The following is an 18,899-nucleotide window of genomic DNA, read 5'->3' as shown; positions in this document are numbered from 1 at the left end:
TTTAATCTGCACCCCTCCACTGGCATACTTCTGTTCACTTTATCTTATCCCCTTTTGGTATTTTTGTCAAGTTTGTGCTCCTATTTTTCTAAATCTGATGAAAGCTCCTTAACATCACCCATCTGTACTATTTATCAAGAGCACTGCATATGCAAAACTCTTAGCATTGTCAAGTATCCCTCCAATCATCCCACAATCTCTTTGATACCCTACCATCAGGCATGAGGCACCACAGCATTAGGACAAGGACTGTGAGGATGGAAAACAGCTTCTTCCTGCTGGCCGTGGGACTGCCACCACCCAGATCCCATCACTTATGAAGTACCAGTGACATTATACTGTTTGTTATTTTTGAATTGCATTGTACATGTACCTTATGTGAAATGTCAATCTTTGGGAATATACTTTTGTCACAATGCGGGCACTGGTAACAGACCCAAACGCAAGACACAGACACTGAAGTACAAGGAACAGAACTTGACTAGAGAAGGGACATGACAGGATTCAGACCAGGAGCAGGGACAAGAATGCAGACTTGGGCTAGGGAAAGCGGGACCAGGACTAGAAACTATGGACTAGGAGACAAGGCTTCAACTCCAAGCCTGAGACTGGACAAGGACCCAGAACCTGGGTCTTGCCTCAGGCTCAGACCCCAAAACCAGGCAAGGACATGACATGGCTTCAGGACAGAACGCGGCTGGGGTCTAGAGGCCTGAGCTTGGCTTGGGATCCTCGAGGCTGGTGTTCTTGGAGCTTCTCCTGGGCAGGACGCAGAAAATCACCCCACAGAGGAAAGGACAGGGAGGGACGGACCCAACTGCAGGGAAATGGCAGACGGTCTGCTTCCCCAACAGAGGCAAGGGACAGGAAGGGACAGAACCAACCACAGGGTAACAGCAATTACAGCCTGGCTTACCCAACAGAGGCAAGGACAGGCAAGGAGCTCAATCTAGAGTGAATCTGAGTCTCAGGGCAGCCAGCAACCTTGGCTGGCTACAAAAACAGCCAAATCCATACCACAATGACTACTCCAACAAGTGGCAACAAGGCTCCATGAAGCAGTGATCTTCCAACCAGGCCTAGAGATCACAAATGGTTTCACTAGCCTTCAATCAGCAGGTTGCTCCAAGGGGGACTGACAAGACAAATCACAGACCACACTCAACCCCAAGGTTACTTATATTCCAAGCCCCAAGATGGGAATCAGGTGCCTATGATTAACTTAATCAAAACAAGGGACAGCTGGAAGACCCGGAGTCCTGAGTCCACGGACCGGACCGTGAACCGGAATGCAGATATCACAGACCGGACCACGACAATTTTATTGTTGGTTACTTTTTAACTTCTGTTCTACATGCACTTTATGTGAAGCGTCAATCTTCTAGAATATGTTTTAATGTTTGTTAATTTATTTGGTTATGTGCTCTGTGTGAGTTTTATGTATTGTGTTGTGCACCTTTGTTCAGAGGAACTTTGTTTTGTTTCGTGGTTATATATGTACAGTATATGGTTGAATGACAATAGACTTGAACTTGAAACTTAAACGTGATACTGTTTCTCTCCTGCTAACACTGCCTGTTCAACTGAGTGCGTTCAGCAATTTCTTCATTTGGTTCAGTTCTGTGACCTGGTTAAGAGACAAGTAACTCTCTTCAGCTCTCTCATTTCCACCAAAATCAAAACCTATCAGATGTTAATAATCCTAGATATAGTGGACATGGAGGGGATGTTTCTTTTAGTGGGAGAGTCTCAGACCAGAAGGTAAACCTCAGAATACAAGGAAGTCCTTTAGAACTGAGATGAGGAGGAATTTCTTTTGCTAGAGAGTGGTGAATCTGTGGAATTCCTTTGCCACAGACTGCTGTGCAGACCAAGCCACTGGGTGTATTTAAAGCTGAGGCTGATGGGTTCTTCATTAGTAAGGGCATCAAACGTTATAGGGAGAAGGCAGGACCATGGAGTTGAGGGGGATAATAAATCAGAAATGACAGAGTAGAATTGATGGCCTGAATGGCCTAATTTTGCTTGTTATGTTTCGTAACCTCAATAATATGAGAGCCCAGGAATATAGATGTACAAGAGGACATGGTTTTAAGGCAAGGGGTGTGAAGTTCAAGGGGGATATTAGAGGAAGGTTTTTTACTCAGAGAGTGGTTGGTGCGTGGAATGCACTGCCTGAGTCAGTGGTGGAGGCAGATACACTAGTGAAGTTTAAGAGACTACTAGACAGATATATGGAGGAATTTAAGGTTCGGGGTTATATGGGAGGCAGGGTTTGAGGGTCGGCACAACATTGTGGGCCAAAGGGCCTGTATAGTGCTGTACTATTCTATGTTCTATGCTCTATGTTCTATGTACTTTGTCTTTTACTTTAAGCAAGGTGTGAATGTATCATGTGGTAGTGTGATGACGTCTGTAATGAACATATTTTACATATAACCTGTAATTAGTTACATAAACAAACAATAATGCTTTAACAACCTATATATATATATTATATATATATATATATATATATATACAAGATTACTCAAATATTACTGAAATATTAAATACACAACATGCCTCCTTGGTTGGCTATAAACTCCAACTCAATATAGAATGCATCACAACTACGCGAAACACAATTTACTATATAATACAACTATTATATACAGACATCCACAGCACAGTAAATTTTAAATTGTCCAAAATTCAGGTGAGAAGATTTCATCGCAGTGGAGGTTTTCTTACTCATGGGATAACGTCCTTTCTGACAAGGGGGAGACTTGTGGCTGTGAAACAATCTCAGGTTCTGGGGTCTCTCCGTGCTGGTTGTCGGAGCTGGCCCTGAGCCTGTAGGAATTGGTTCTGACACCTTTTTTCTCCGTTTCTCTCTCTGGATCTACTTTGATCCCTTACACTTTCTTTCTCATGTTCCTTCTAGCCATCTCTTCCTTCCTTCTCCTTCTTCTCATTTGTGCATCTTAATGTTGGGGAGATGCATTCAGTTCACTGGAGTATTCTCTTATTAATCCTTCTGTTGCTCCCTTTAGTTTTGATCTTTCCTCTTGGTTCCTCATCCACTACACCCTCTGAGAAATCTTCTGTTTTCACATCTCCATTGGCTCCTTTCATTTTGTCCTTCCATTCACCCAGCAGGGCTTTGGTCTTTGCATCTACTTTTCCAAGCAGCTTTTTGTTTCCTACATGAAACATAGAAACATAGAAAATAGGTGCAGGAGTAGGCCATTCGGCCCTTCGAGCCTGCACCGCCATTTATTATGATCATGGCTGATCATCCAACTCAGAACCCCGCCCCAGCCTTCCCTCCATACCCCCTGACCCCCGTAGCCACAAGGGCCATATCTAACTCCCTCTTAAACATAGCCAATGAACTGGCCTCAACAGTTTGCTGTGGCAGAGAATTCCACAGATTCACCACTCTCTGTGTGAAGAAGTTTTTCCTAATCTCGGTCCTAAAAGGCTTCCCCTCTATCCTCAAACTGTGACCCCTCGTTCTGGACTTCCCCAACATCGGGAATAATCTTCCTGCATCTAGCCTGTCCAATCCCTTTAGGATCTTATACGTTTCAATCAGATCCCCCCTCAATCTTCCAAATTCCAACGAGTACAAGCCCAGTTCATCCAGTCTTTCTTCATATGAAAGTCCTGCCATCCCAGGAATCAATCTGGTGAACCTTCTTTGTACTCCCTCTATGGCAAAGATGTCCTTCTTCAGATTAGGGGACCAAAACTGCACACAATACTCCAGGTGTGGTCTCACCAAGGCCTTGTACAACTGCAGTAGTACCTCCCTGCTCCTGTACTCGAATCCTCTCGCTATAAATAAAGTTCATGTAATAACCTTAATGCATGCAGAGTAGATTCTGGTGGCTTATACTCACAAAAGCTGAATGCTTCTAACTTTCCTGAAGTTCCTTGAACTCTCTCCCAGCTTAAAACTAAGCCGCATTTTGCCTGATTAAAATACGAGGGGTGATTGATAAGTTCGTGGCCTAAGGTAGAAGGAGACAATTTTAGAAAACTTAGCACATTTATTTTTCCTACATTTACACACTTACTCCAGCGGCTGTGGAACATACGGATCCCTTCTTTGTAAAAGTCGGTGTCTTGGACCTGCAGAAAGTGGTCCACAGCAGGGATGATTGATAAGTACGTGGCCTAAGGTAGAAGGAGTCAATTTTAGAAAACCTAGCACATTTATTTTTCCTACATTTACACACTTAGTCCAGCGGTCGTGGAGCATACGGATCCCTTCTTTGTAAAAGTTGGTGTCTTGGACCTCCAGAAAGTGGTCCACAGCAGGAGTGATTGATAAGTTTGTGGCCTAAGGTAGAAGGAGATGAGTTAATAACTTCAAACTTTCTGCATTTTCACTCAAAGAGTAGAACATGTAAAGAGAGCTGTATAACTCATCTCCTTCTACATTAGGCCACGAACTTATCATTCACCCCTGCTGTGGACCACCTGGAGGTCCAAGATGCTCTCGTTACATGCACGTGCAGTTCAACTCTTTGAGTTATAAAGCAGAAAGTTTGAAGTTGATAACTCATCGCCGTCTACCTTAGGTCACAAACTTATCAATCACCCCTGCTGTGGAGTACTTCTGCAACGAAGGGATCTGTATGCTCCATGACTGCTGGACTAAGTAGGAGGGGAATATGTTGAAAAATAAATGTGCTAGGTTTTCTAAAATTGACTCTTTCTGCCTTAGGCCACGAACTTATCAATCACTCCTTGTATAAGAAGCTTTCTTGGATATGTTGCCTACAAAAACTTTTGTAGTTGGATCACTGCTTCTGTCACGTTCACAATTCCTCTGAGCAGCATGGTCCTTCCTGGGTCTGATATGCTTTCCAAATAAAGGTACAAAGGATGGTACTAACACCTGTTTATCCTCTGTTAGGCAACAGTTTATGGTGTTGGGCATGGACACAGCTGTGGCATCATCCAGTATCTTTCTTCATTCACTTTCAGTTGGCTTCATTGCAGGGAACGTGGCATGAAGATAGTGGATGGATCTCCAATCAAGTTGTATTTGCTTAAGCTACTCACATCCTCACAATGCTGGTCCTTCTGCTTTTACCACACACAAGCTCAATGTGGCTTGTTGGTTGCTCTACTGCGAATTTATTTTCTCCAGTATAAATTCTTAGTTGGATATCTGCAGACTTCAGTTTAGTACCTTTGAAATATTGTTCGAACTCATTTTATGCAATGACAAAAACAGCCAAGCCAGTATCCAATTCCATCTTAATTAATTTGCCATTTACTTCAATAATAGGCAACTATAGGTCAGTTAGCTTAACATTTGTAGTCGGGAAAACGCTTGGAGCTGTCATTAAAGAGGAAATAGTGAAACATTTAGAAATGAGTGGTTCCATTAGGCAGACACAGCATGAATTCAGAAAGGGCAGGTCCTGTTTGACAAACTTACTGGAGTTCTTTGAAGACATAATGAATGCAGTGGATAGAGGGGAACAGGTGGATGTCATACAACACACATCAAAGTTGCTGGTGAACGCAGCAGGTCAGGCAGCATCTCTAGGAAGAGGGACAGTCGACGTTTCAGGCCGAGACCCTTCGTCAGGACTAACTGAAGAAAGAGCTAGTAAGAGATCTAAAAGTGGGAGGGGGAGGGGGAGATCCATTATTTATATACACACATTCTTTCTCTCACTCTCCTTTTTCTCCCTCTGTCCCTCTGACTATACCCCTTGCCCATCCTCTGGGTTTTCCCCCCCTCCCCCTTTTCCTTCTCCCTGGGCCTCCTGTCCCATGATCCTCTCATATCCCTTTTGCCTATCACCTGTCCAGCTCTTGGCTCCATCCCTCCCCCTCCTGTCTTCTCCCATCATTCTGGATCTCCCCCTCCCCCTCCCACTTTTAAATCTCTTACTAGCTCTTTCTTCAGTTAGTCCTGACGAAGGGTCTCGGCCTGAAACGTCGACTGCACCTCTTCCTAGAGATGCTGCCTGACCTGCTGCGTTCACCAGCAACTTTGATGTGTGTTGCTTGAATTTCCAGCATCTGCAGAATTCCTCGTGTTTGTGGATGTCATATACTTGGATTTCCAGAAGGCGTTCGATAAGGTGCCGCACAGGAGACTTATAAATAAGATACGGATGCATGGAGTCAGAGGAAGTGTATTGGCATGGATAGTGGATTGGTTAACTGATAGAAGGCAGAGAGTTGGTATAAATGGGAGTTTCTCTGGTTGGCAGTCATTGGTGAGTGGGGTGCTACAGGGGTCGGTGCTGGGCCTGCAGCTGTTTACCATTTACACTGATGATTTGGAAGAGGGGACTGAGTGTAACATAGCAAAATTTGCTGATGACACTAAACTGAGCAGAAAAGCAAATTGTACAGAGGATGTGGAGAGTCTGCAGAGGGATTTAGATAGGTTAATTGAGTGGGCCAAGGTCCGGTCGATGGAATACAACGTTGGTAAATGCAAGATCATCCACTTTGGAAGGAATAATAGAAGAGCAGATTATTATTTAAATGGTGAAAGACTGCAGCATGCTGTTGTGCAGAGGGACTTGGGAGTGCTTGTGCATGAATCGCAAAAAGTTGGCTTGCAGGTGCAACAGGTAATTAAGAAGGCAAATGGAATGTTGGCCTTCATTGCTAGAGGGATTAAATTCGAGAGCAGGGAGGTCATGCTGCAACTATACAGGGTACTGGTGAGGCCACACCTGGAGTACTGTGTTCAGGCATGGTCCCCATACTTGAGAAAGGATATACTGGCTTTGATGGCAGTGCAGAGGAGGTTCACCAGGTTGATTCCAGGGATGAAGGGGTTAACCTATGAGGAGAGATTGAGTCACCTGGGACTATACTCTCTGGAGTTCAGAAGAATGAGAGGGGATCTTATAGAAACATACAAAATTTTGAAAGGGATAGATAAGATAGAAGTAGGAAAGTTGTTTCCATTGGTAGGTGAGACTAGAACTAGGGGACATTGCCTCAGGATTCAGGGGAGAAGATTTAGGACGGAGATAAGAAGAAACTGTTTTCCCCAGAGAGTGGTGAGTCTGTGCAATTCTCTGCCCAGGGAAGCAGTTGAGGCTTCTTCACTAAATATATTTAAGAAACAGAGGAGGCTGCCCCGACCACTCATGTTCAAAGGCTACCTGACGTTATTTTGTGCCTTGATCTAGAGAAGATTCGTTTTTTCGATTTCTGGTTCTAAACAAGATTTTCTAATGTTACGGGGACCCTTTCTGAATTATTTTCACAATCTTTGAACTGTTATTAGAGTATGGATCTGAGCCATTATTATAATAATATTATACGGTAAGGTATTGCCCTTCTTTTTGTTAAACAACCAGCTCATTTTGGTAGTGGGGGTAGATTTTTTTTTAATAAAGTACAATTATTTTATGCTATTTCATTTTATAATATAATCTTTTTTTATACATGATTGATTTGGAATATGGGATACTGTGATCATATTACTGTCATTTAAATGTAATGTAATTCGTATTATTTACTTGTATCCTTATGAATTTTGTATTTGTATTCATGTAATTTATATAACATCAATAAAAATATTGAAAAGGAAAGAAAAGGAACAGTTAGATAGGTTTTTACATAGTAAGAGAATTAAGGGTTATGGGGAAAAGGCAGGTAGATGGAGCTGAATTTACGGACAGACCAGCCATGATCTTATTGAATGGCGGGGCAGGCTCGATGGACTGGATGGCCTACTCCTGCTCCTATTTATAATGTTCTTATATTCTTATGTACTTCTAGTGTAAACCATATTGTTGCTGCTGTTAAGTGCCTTCTAGTTGTTGTTGACTCATGGCATTCCTATGGATAGTTGCCCAAAATGAGTTTCAATCCTGACAAAGGTGGCCCATTGTTGGTAACATTGCATTCGTAACTGTCCTTACTTTTGTCTACCCAACATGCTCTTTGTATGTGTCCTACTTTGTTGCACTTTCTGTAAATTTCCCCTTTAAATGTGCATTTGTTTGTTGTCTGTGACTGTCACAATGGAAACACAATTTGTTTGGCAAACTGGTTTCTATTTAGGTGTTGCAAATTTGTCCACAGTCACCTTCATTCCTGACTGCAACTTAATTGTGTCTCTGTCTGTGGTTTCAATTGAAACAGCAATTTCCACTGCTCATTTGCATGCAAACTGTGCTTCATTTAAGAGCCACTTTTGAATGCTTTCATTTAAGATTTCACAAACTAAATGATCTCCCAGTGTATCATTAACACACAGTCAATGCTCAGACAATCTCTTCAATTCAGCCATATGTACAAAGATGGACTCCCCCTCTTTCGATTTCACTTATGAAACATAAAGCATTCCGCAATTAACAGTGGCTTTGGTTCTAAGTGTACCTCTATCACTTTTACAGCAGCAGTAGAACTCATTTCTGTTGGTTTGGTTGGAGCAATCAAACTTTGAAGCACACACAAACAAACACACATATACACACACACAAACACAAGGACATTCACAAACACACTCACACACACATACACACAAACACAAACACACATACACATACAGACACACACAAACACATGCACATACACACACACTAACACAGACACAAATTCATGCGCAAATAGACACCCACACAAACATGCACGCATACTCACACATAAACACACGAGCAACTCGCGCGCGCGCACACACACACACACACACACACACACACACACACACACATACACACACACACGCACGCACACATTCATACAAACACAGACAAAAACACGCACAAATAGACACACATACACACAAAGACACACACACACACAAAATACACAAAGACACTTACACAGTCACACAGTATTTATCTTACTTGCAATCTCCTCAAAGAATTCCGACAGGTTCATCAGGCAGGATTTTCCCTGAAGGAAACCATGCTGACTTTGTACTATCTTGACCTGTGTCACCAGGTACTCCATCACCTCATCCTTAAAAATTGACTCTAACATCTTCCCAACTACTGAAGTCAGGCTAACTGGTCTATAATTTCCTTTCTGCTGTCTTCATCCCTTCTTAAAGAATGGAGTAACATTTGCAATTTTCCAGTCCTCTGGCACCATGCCAGAGTCCAATGATTTTTGAAAGATCATTTTTAATGCCACCACAATTTCTAACGCTACCTCTTTCAGGACCCTAGGGTGCAGTTCCTCCGGTCCAGGTGACTTATGTACCTTTATGTCTTCCAGCTTTTTGAGCACCTTCACCCTTCTAATAGTAAGGAGGAGAAGATGGCGGCGTGACGGCAGCGTGTGCGGCCACTTCGGTGATGATATCTGTTATCTGTCAAGTAGGGGACCGTGCACAATTCTGATTTGATGGAGACAGACGTGAGAGTACGAAGGAACATTTGGAAAACTTCTGAAATGCCTGCTTCGCTGCTGCTGCTATTGTGTGGTAACCGGAATCTCCGGAGCAGAAGGCCCCGAAATCCTCGGCTTTGCGTGTTTCAGCGGCCCGGGTGAGGTCGAAGGCGCTCGGCAGAGGATGGCGCTCGGGAGGCTGTATCAGAGAGGCTGGTCGGAAGTTTCAGATGGACGGACTCAGTGTCGGCTGCGGTCGGCTGCTTCCAAGGCATCGGCAAGTTGATGGTGCCTGGAGGTTTAGGGCAGGGAGTTTCTCCCTTTTGCCACCTGCTATCGGGGACTCGGGAGTCGATCGACTCGGAACTTTTGAGACTTTATTTACCATGCCCATGGTTTGTTCTTCATAAAATTATGGTGTTGCTTTGCACTGATGTAACTATATGTTATTATTATGCGGTTCTGTCAGTGTTGGTCTTTGGTTTGTCCTGTTTTCTGTGATATCACTCCAGAGAAACATTGTATCATTTCTTAATGCATGTACACACTTCTAAACCAACAGTAAAGGAGGACTGAGTGTTCTCATAATCTAATAACTGCATCCATTTCTCTTCCTTCACACACTACAACATCAGGCATACTACTAGTGTCTTCCACAATGAAGACTGATGCAAAATACTCACTTGGTTCAGCAGCCATCTCCTTGTTCCCTGTTATTATTTCTCCTGCCTCATTTTCTAGCAGTCCTATAGCCACTCTGACTTCTCTTTATTTTTAACATACTTGAAAAAATTCTTACTATCCACTTTGGTATTATTTGCTAGCTTGCTTTCATATTTCTTCTTTTCCCTTCTAATGATTTTTAAGTTGCTCCCTGTAGATTTTTAAAAACTTCCCAATCCTCTACGTTCCCATTAATTTTTGATTTGTTGTATGCCCTTTCTTTTGCTTTTAACATAGAAACATAGAAACATAGAAAACATACAGCACAATACAGGCCCTTCGGCCCACAAAGTTGTGCCGAACATGTCCCTACCTTAGAAATTACCAGGCTTACCCATAGCCCTCTATTTTTCTGAGCTCCATGTACCTATCCAAAAGTCTCTTAAAAGACCCTATCGTATCCGCCTCCACCACCGTTGCTGGTAGCCCATTCCACTCACTCACCACTCTCTGCGTAAAAAACTTACCCCTGACATCTCTGTACCTACTCCCTAGCACCTTAAACCTATGTCCTCTTGTGACAACCATTTCTGCCCTGGGAAAAAGCCTCTGACTATCCACACGATCAATGCCTCTCATCGTCTTATACACCTCTATCAGGTCACCTCTCATCCTCTGTCGCTCCAAGCAGAAAAGGCTGAGTTCACTCAACCTGTTTTTATAAGGCATGTTCCCATATCCAGGTAATGTCTTTGACTTCCCTTGTCAGCACGGTTGTACTATTTTACCATTTGCTTATTTCCTCATTTTTGGAATACATATGTCCTGCACCTTCCTCATTTTTCCCAGAAATGCATGTCATTGCTGCTCTGCTGACATCCCTGCCAGCAGCTCCTCCCAATTTACTTTGGCCAGCTCCTCTCTCATACCACTGTAATTTCCCTTGTTCCACTGAAATACTTCTACATCAGACTTTAATTTCTTCTTATCAAATTTCAAGTTGAACTCAATCATATTGTGATCACTGGTTCCTAAGGGTTCTTTTACCATAAGCTCCCTAATCACCTCTGGTTCATTACATATCACCCAGTCCAATATAGCTGATCCCCTAGTAGGCTCAATGACAAACTGCTCTAAAAAGTCATCTCCTATGCGTTCAGAAAACTCACTATCTCGAGGTCCATCACCACCCTGATTTTCCCAATCGACTTGCATGCTAAAATCTCCCATGACTACCATAACATTGCTCTTTTGACTCGCCTTTTCTATTTCCTGTTGTAACCTGTGGTCCACCTCCCAGCCACTATTGGGAGGTCTGTAAATAACTGCCAACAGGGTCCTTTTACCCTTGCAGTTTCTTAACCCAAGCCACAAGGATTCAACATCTTCTGATCCTATGTCACATCTTTCCACTGATTTGATGCCATTCTTTACCAGTAGGGTCACACCACCCCTTCCACCTACCTTCCTATCCCTCCGATATAATGTGTAACCTTGGACATTCAGCTCCCAACTACAACCATCCTTCAGCCACAATTCAGTGATGGCCACAACATCATACTCTGTAATCAATCTGTAATAGTTCAACACGATCATCCACCTTACTTCTTATACCACGTGCATTTAGATACAACACTTTGAGTACCGTATTTGTGATCAGTTCTGATTCTGTATTTCTAATGATTTGATACTCAGTCTTTTGGCTGCAACTAAGTCCCATCACCTGCCTGCCCTTCCTGACGGTCTGACTGCACGTTATCTTCGCTTTTCTTACCATCCGTCCTTTCCTGAGTCCCCTCACTCCGGTTCCCACCCCCCTGCCAGATTAGTTTAAACCCTCCCCAACAGCTCTAACAAACCCGTCTGTGAGAATATTGATCCCCCTCGGGTTCAGGTGCAACCCATCACTTCTGAACAGGTCATACCTCCCCCAGAAGAGATCTCAATGATCCAAGAACCAGAAGCTCTGCCCCCTGCACCAGCTTCTCAGCCACACCAAATTATCCTTCTCTCTCTTTCCCTTCTGTATCACAGACCCATGCTCAGCGCCTGTAACCCGGTCGCTGTGGCATTCTCCCAGAAGGTCATCCCCCACAAAAGTACTCAAAGCGGTACACTTGTTTTTAAGGGGAATGGCCACAGGGTGCTCTGCTCTAACTGCCAATTTCTACTTCTCCTGACAGTCACCCAGCTACTCGCCTCTTATAGTTCTGTTTCAGGACAATTAATAGCAGTGGAACTTCACACCAGATCAGAAAAATCTACTTTCTGGAAAATCTGAAGCACATTGTCAACTAACATCAAACCTATACCCCAAACCTGTTCCTGCTCTGAAGAAATTTAAATAATCACCAAAGCTCCGTATTGTAAATGCCAATTTGTTCTTTGCCTTTAGCACATTCAGGAACTAAATAGTTCAACTTCACCTTTTGTTTATGAAATATCCTGTAAAAGAAAGAAGTGGTATCTAATGAAGAAATATGTCAGATGTTTTGAGATGGTTCAAAGGATGTGGTGGAGAGTTTGTGTCCATTCCTGATTGCACTGCAAGGTCGTTTCAGTCGTAGTCAACAACATTAGTAAGACTTGAGGTATCTAAACACAGTGGCTAATTTATTAGGTACACCTGTACACCTGTTCATTCATTCAAATATCTAATCAGCCAATCATGTGGCAGCAACTCATTGCATAAAAGCATGGTCAAGAGGTTCAGTTATTTTTCAGACCAAATATCAGAATGGGGAAGAATGTGATCGAAGTTTCGAACAGGATTGGCATTCACATTTGTAGGGCAATAAATGAGTCCAGATGGAAAGTGTGCTAACCCAAGACATTGGCAGTCCATCTTTCTCCATCGATACTTCCTGACTTGCTGAGTTCCTCCAGCGTTTTTTGTGCGTTGCCCCAAATTTTCCATCATCTGCAGAATCTTTGGTGGCTCCTCCAAGCTAGGATTGCTGCCTGTGCCATGTGCTAGTGAGAGTAAGAATAGGATGGTTTGGCAGGTGAATGCGTGGCTGAGGAACTGGTGCAGGGGACAGGGGTTCAGATTTACTGATCAGTGAGATTGCTTCTGGGGAATTTATGACCGACACAAAAGGGATGGTTTACACCTGAACCTGAGGGGGTCCAATAAGCTTCTGGGTAGACTTGCTAGATTTGTTCAGGAAGGTTTAAACTAATTTGGCAGGGGGATGCTGAGGACGAAGTAGTTGGTTTACAAATGAACGTAATGCATAGTGAGACTCCTAGCCAGGAGGGGCTAATGGTAGGGCTGAAGAGATCGTGGAGGTATTAGGAATAATCTTTCAAGAGTCACGAGAATCTGGAATGATTCTGAAACATTGGAAAATTGCAAATGTCACCACTTTCAAGAAGGGAGAGGGGCAGAAGAAAGGAAAGTATAGGCCAGTTCGTCTGTCCTCAGTGGTTGGGAAGATGTTGGAGTTGATTATTAAGAATGAGGTCTCAGGGTACTTGGAGGCACATGATAAAGTAAGGGGCAGTCAGCATGATTTCCTCAAGAGAAAATCTTTCCTGACAAATCTGATGGAAGTCTTTGAAGAATTAACAAGCAGGATAGACAAAGGAGAACTGGTCGATGTTGTGTACTTGGATTTTCAGGAGGCCTTTGACAAGGTGCCACACATGCGGCTGCTTAACAAGCTATGGGTCCATGGTACACTGGAAAGATTCTAGCATGGTTAAAGCAGTGGCTGATTGAAAGGAGACAATGAATAGAGGGAGCCTTTCCTGGTTGGCTGTTGGTGACTAGTAGTGTTCTACAGGGATTTGTGTTGGGACTGATTTCTTTTATATTATATGTCAATGATTTGGATGATGGAATTGATGGCTTTCTTGCAACACATTCAGACGATATGAAGGTAGGTGGAAGTGGAGGTAGTTTTGAGGAAGTAGAGAGGCTACAGAAGAACTTCGACAGATTAGGAGAATGGGCAAAGAAATGGCAGATGGAATACATTGTCAGGAACAGTATGGTCATGCACTTTGGAAGAAAAAATGAAAGGGTTAACTATTTTCCAAATGGAGAGAATATACAAAAAAGCAAAGTGCAAAGTGTTGGGATTTCTGGTCCGATGCTCGATTGCTCCCATATCAAATGGAGATGCAACTGGTCAGGTCGCTCTCAATGGTGCTCCTGTAAAATACAGTTAAAATGGGAGGTGAAAGCCTTGCCTTCCTCAATCTGCTTAGGAGATGAAGTCGCTGCTGCGCCTTCTTGTTCAGGGAGTTGATATAAAGGGACCAGATGAGGTCATCCATGATGTGAACTCCCAGGCTGCTCCACTTCCTCTCTCTACTCCATCTGTTCATCATCCTTGACAAGGTCAATCACTGTTGTATCATCCACAAACTTGATCACATGGTTTGAGCTGCATCCTGCGACACAGTCTTTCATCAGCATTGTGAACAGCAGCGGGCTGAGCAGACAGCCTTGGGGAGCACCACTGCTCAGTGTATTAGGGCTAGAGACATTGCAGCTAACATGGACTGACTGTGGCTTTACTGTTAAGAGGTCCAGTATCCAATTGCAGAGGGAGGTGTTGAGTTCTAGCGAGGTCAGTTTCTCCACCAATTTCTGGTGTATGATGGTGTATAATGGAATATGAAAGTAATATTAAAAAGGATACCAAAAGATTCTTCAGATACATGAAGTGGAAAACAGAGGCAAGAGTGAATATCAGACCACTATAAGGGGATACTGAAGAGGTAGTAATAGGGGACAAGGAAATGACAGGCAAACTGAATAAGTACTTTTCATCAGTCTTCACTGTGGAAGACACTAGCAGTATAGTGGAAGTTCGAGAGTGTCAGGGGGCAGATGTCTGTGAAGTTGCCATTACTAGGAAAAAGGTTGATGGGAAACTGAGGTCTAAAGATAGAAAAGTCACCTAGGCCAAATGACGTACAGCCCAGGGTTCTGAAAGAGATGGCTGAAGAGATTAAGGAGGGATTAGTAATGATCCTTCAAGAATCACTAGATTCTGGAATGGTTTTTGGAAGACTGGAAAATTGCAAATGTCACCCCACTCTTCAAGAAATAAGAGGTGCAGAAGAAAGGAAAATATAGGCCAGTTAGTCTGTCCTCAGTGGTTGGGAAGATGTTGGAGTTGATTGTTAACGATGTGATTTTGGGGAACTTGAAGGCACATGATAAAATAGGATTTAGTCAGCATAATTTCCTTAAGGGAATTCCTTGAAAAAATAATAAGCAGGATAGACAAAGGAGAATCAGACGATATTGTGTACTTGGATTTCGGAAAATCTTTGACGAGGTGGCTGCTTAACAATTTAAGAGTCCATTTTATTACAGGAAAGATACTAGCAGAGGTAAAGCAGTGCCTGATTGGCAGAAGGCAAGAACAGGATTAAAGTAAGCCTTTTTCTGGCTGGCTGCCAGTAGCTAGTGGTGTTCCAGAGGGGTCTGTGTTGGGACTGATTCTTTTTATGATATATGTCGATGACTTGAATGATAGAATTGATGACTTTGTTAACAAATTGCAGACCATATGAATAGGAGGAGGGGCAGATAGTTTTGAGGAAGTAGAGAGGTGACAGAATAACTTCGACAAATTAGAGGAATATAGGACAAAGTGGCAGATGAAATATAGTGTCAGGAAGTGTATGGCCATGTATTTTAGTAGAAGAAATAAAAGGGTAGAGTATTTTCTAAATGGAGAGGAATTTCAAAAATCTGAGACATAAAAGAACTTGGGAGTCCTTGTTCAGGATTCCCTAAAGGCTAATTTACAGGCTGACTTGGTGAAGAAGGCAAATGCAATGTTAGCATTCTTTTCAAGAGGACTAGAATATAAAAGCAAGGATGTAATGTTGAAGCTTTATAAAGCATTGGTGAGGTCTCACTTGCAGTATTGTTAACAGTTTTGGGTCCCTTATCCTAGAAAGGTGTGCTGGCACTGTAGAGGGTTCAAAGGAGCTTCACAAAAATGATTCCAGAGTACAGTGGCTTGTCATATGAAGAGCATTTGATGGCTCTAAGCCTGTATTCACTAGAATTCAGAAGAATGAAGGGTGACCTCATTGAAACCCTTTGAATCTTGTAAGACCTCAATAGAGTGGATGTGGAGAGGATGTTTCCTATGGCGGGAGAGTCTAGGACCAGAGGACACGGCCTCAGAATAGACGGGTATCCTTTTGGAACGGAGATGAGGAGGAATTTTTTTAGCCAGAGAGTGGTGAATCTGTGGAACACACACAACATGCTGGAGGAACTCAGCTGGTCTTTTTTTTTCTCTCCAGTCCTGCCAAAGGATCTCAGCCTGAAATGTCAACTGTACTCTTTTCCATAAAAGCTGACTGGCCTGCTGAGTTTCTCTTGGATTTCCAGCACCTGCAGATTTTCTCTTGTTTGTGGGTAAATCTCCAGAATTTGTTGCCACAGGCAGCCACAGAGGCCAAGTCTTTACATACAGTATATTTAAGGAAACGTTCGATAGATTCTTGATGGAACAGGGCCGTGAAGGGATAGGGGGAGAAGGCAGGAGATTGGAGCTGAGAGGAAAAATGGATCAGTCGTGATGAAATGGCAGAGCAGACTCAATAGGCCAAATGGCCTAATTCTGCTTCTTTATCTTATGGTCTTATGCTCTTATATTGAAATGTGCCCGTCACAGTTCTGAGTGTCAATGTCAGGAAGTTCTGACAAAGCTGCAAAGTAAGATTATTTTATTGATTTATTTCGTGTTAAAGCACAGAGTAGGTCCTTTTAGCCCTTTGAGCCACGCCACCCCAGCAAATCCCAACGTACCCGATGAACCCTCACCTTGACAATTTACCATGACCAACTAACTCACCCAGTACATCTTTGGACTGTGTGATCCCATGCATTCCATGGGGAGTACCTGGAGTGACTCCTTACAGAATGGCACTGGAATTGAACTCTCAACTCTGGAACACCCTGAGCTGCAATTGAGTTGCACTGACCACAACATTGCCGTGGTTTTCACGGTGATGAGGAGAACATAAACCCAAGAGATTCTGCACAGACAGGAACTCCATTGCAACACACACAGAATTCTAGAGGATCTCAGGATCTATGGTGGGGAATAGATACCTGACATCTCAGGCCAAGAAACTTCGTCAGGATGGAAATGAAAGAAGACAGAAGCTAGAATAAGAAGGCATGGGGGTGGGGGTGAGGGGAGGAGGAGTGCAGGCTGGCAGGTGAAACCAGGTGGGTGGGAGGTAGATTGTAGTAGGAGGGGGATGAAGTAAAATACTAGGATAGGATAGGTGAAAGAGGTAAAGGACTGAAGAAGGAATTTGATTCCCCTCCTTCACCTTATTCCGATCTTTGTGTCCTTCCTTTCCAGTCATGATAAAGAGTCTTAGCCTGAATACCCAACTTTTTATTCTCCACATAGATGCTGCATGTCTTGTGGAGTTCTTCCACCAATTCTTTGTGTTCTGCTCAGTTCTTAATTCTCCACCATAGATCTCTGCGGAATCTCTTGCGTTTATGAAGCAGATTCAAAAATAGCCTTTGAAGCAGAATCGGACAGATGCCCGTCAGTGCAAAAAGAAAATCGTAGCACAGCGAGGGAAGAGCGAGATAGTGACACCAACAGTGGAACATTAAAAATACCAGTCACCGTCAAAAAGGGCTATACAATCCTTTCTGAGCATATGATTCAATGGCTACAAAATGCATACTTGTTACATAGCACCAGTCTGCTTCTGAAAATTTGACTTTGATTGAACCATTCTTCAAAAGAGGATGAGGATGAAATGTGATATAAGACCATAAGACAATAAGGCATAGGATCAGAGCTAGGCCCATCAAGTCTGCTCTGCCATTCCATCATGGCTGATTTATTATCCCTCTCAACCCCATTCTCCTGCCTGCTGTCAGTAATCTTTGATCTTACTAATTAAGATCCTGTCAACCTCTGCTTTAAATATACCCAATGACTTGTTATGACATCAAAAGAAACTGCAGGTGGTGTAACCTCAAGTAACAAACAACTTTCAGGAGGAACTCTGCAGGTCGAGCAGCATTGTCAAACACAGTGACATTTTGTAGACAGCTCAATAAACCTCTAGAGAAACTGCACTTCTGAACTACTATCACCGAAATCTGCAGCCCGGAATTCTCCTTTAAGAAACATACTTTAGAACTGTCTCAATGTTCTTTACTATTTACTTACTATTATGTTTTTATTTTATTTTCGTTTTTGTCATATTTTCATCTTGCTTGATTGTCTGTCTTTGTTAGCAGTTTCTCACTGATCTATTCTATGTCTTTGTACTTTCTGTGAATGCCTGCAAAGAATGAATTTCCTATTGTCTTATGCTGATCTTTCTAGGCCATGATGTCAATGTGGTTGGATCAGGATGTTAGACCATAAGGCCTAAAACATAGGAGCAGAATTAGGCCAGAACTCAATCATGGCTGATTTATCATCTGTCTCAAACCCATTCTCCTGCCTTCTCCCTGTAACCTTTGACACCCAGGAGACAGGAGATGGGATGTTGTGTTGTGTACAAGACATTGCTGAGACTTTATTTGAAGTATTGTATGCAGTTTTGGTCACCTACCTACAGGAAAGATGTAAACATAGTTGAAAGAGTGCAGAGAAATTTTACAAGGATGTTGCTGGGTCTGGAGGACCTGAGTTATAAGTAAAGATTGAAGAGGTTTGGACTGTATTCCTTAGAACATAGAAGGCTGAGAGGAGGTATGAAAAATTCTGAAAGGTATAGATAGGGTAAATGCAAGCAGGCTTTTTCTTCTGAGGTTGGGTGGGACTACAGCCAGAGGTCATGGGTTAAAGGTGAGAGGTGGAAAGTTTAAGTGGAACATGGGAGGAAGTTTCTTCACTCAGAGGGTCATGAGTGTGTGGAATGAGCTGCCAGCACAAGTGTTGCATGTA

Source organism: Mobula hypostoma, chromosome 4 (assembly GCF_963921235.1).
Source record: "Mobula hypostoma chromosome 4, sMobHyp1.1, whole genome shotgun sequence".
NCBI lineage: Eukaryota > Metazoa > Chordata > Chondrichthyes > Myliobatiformes > Myliobatidae > Mobula > Mobula hypostoma.
This window is presented reverse-complemented; position numbering follows the sequence as displayed.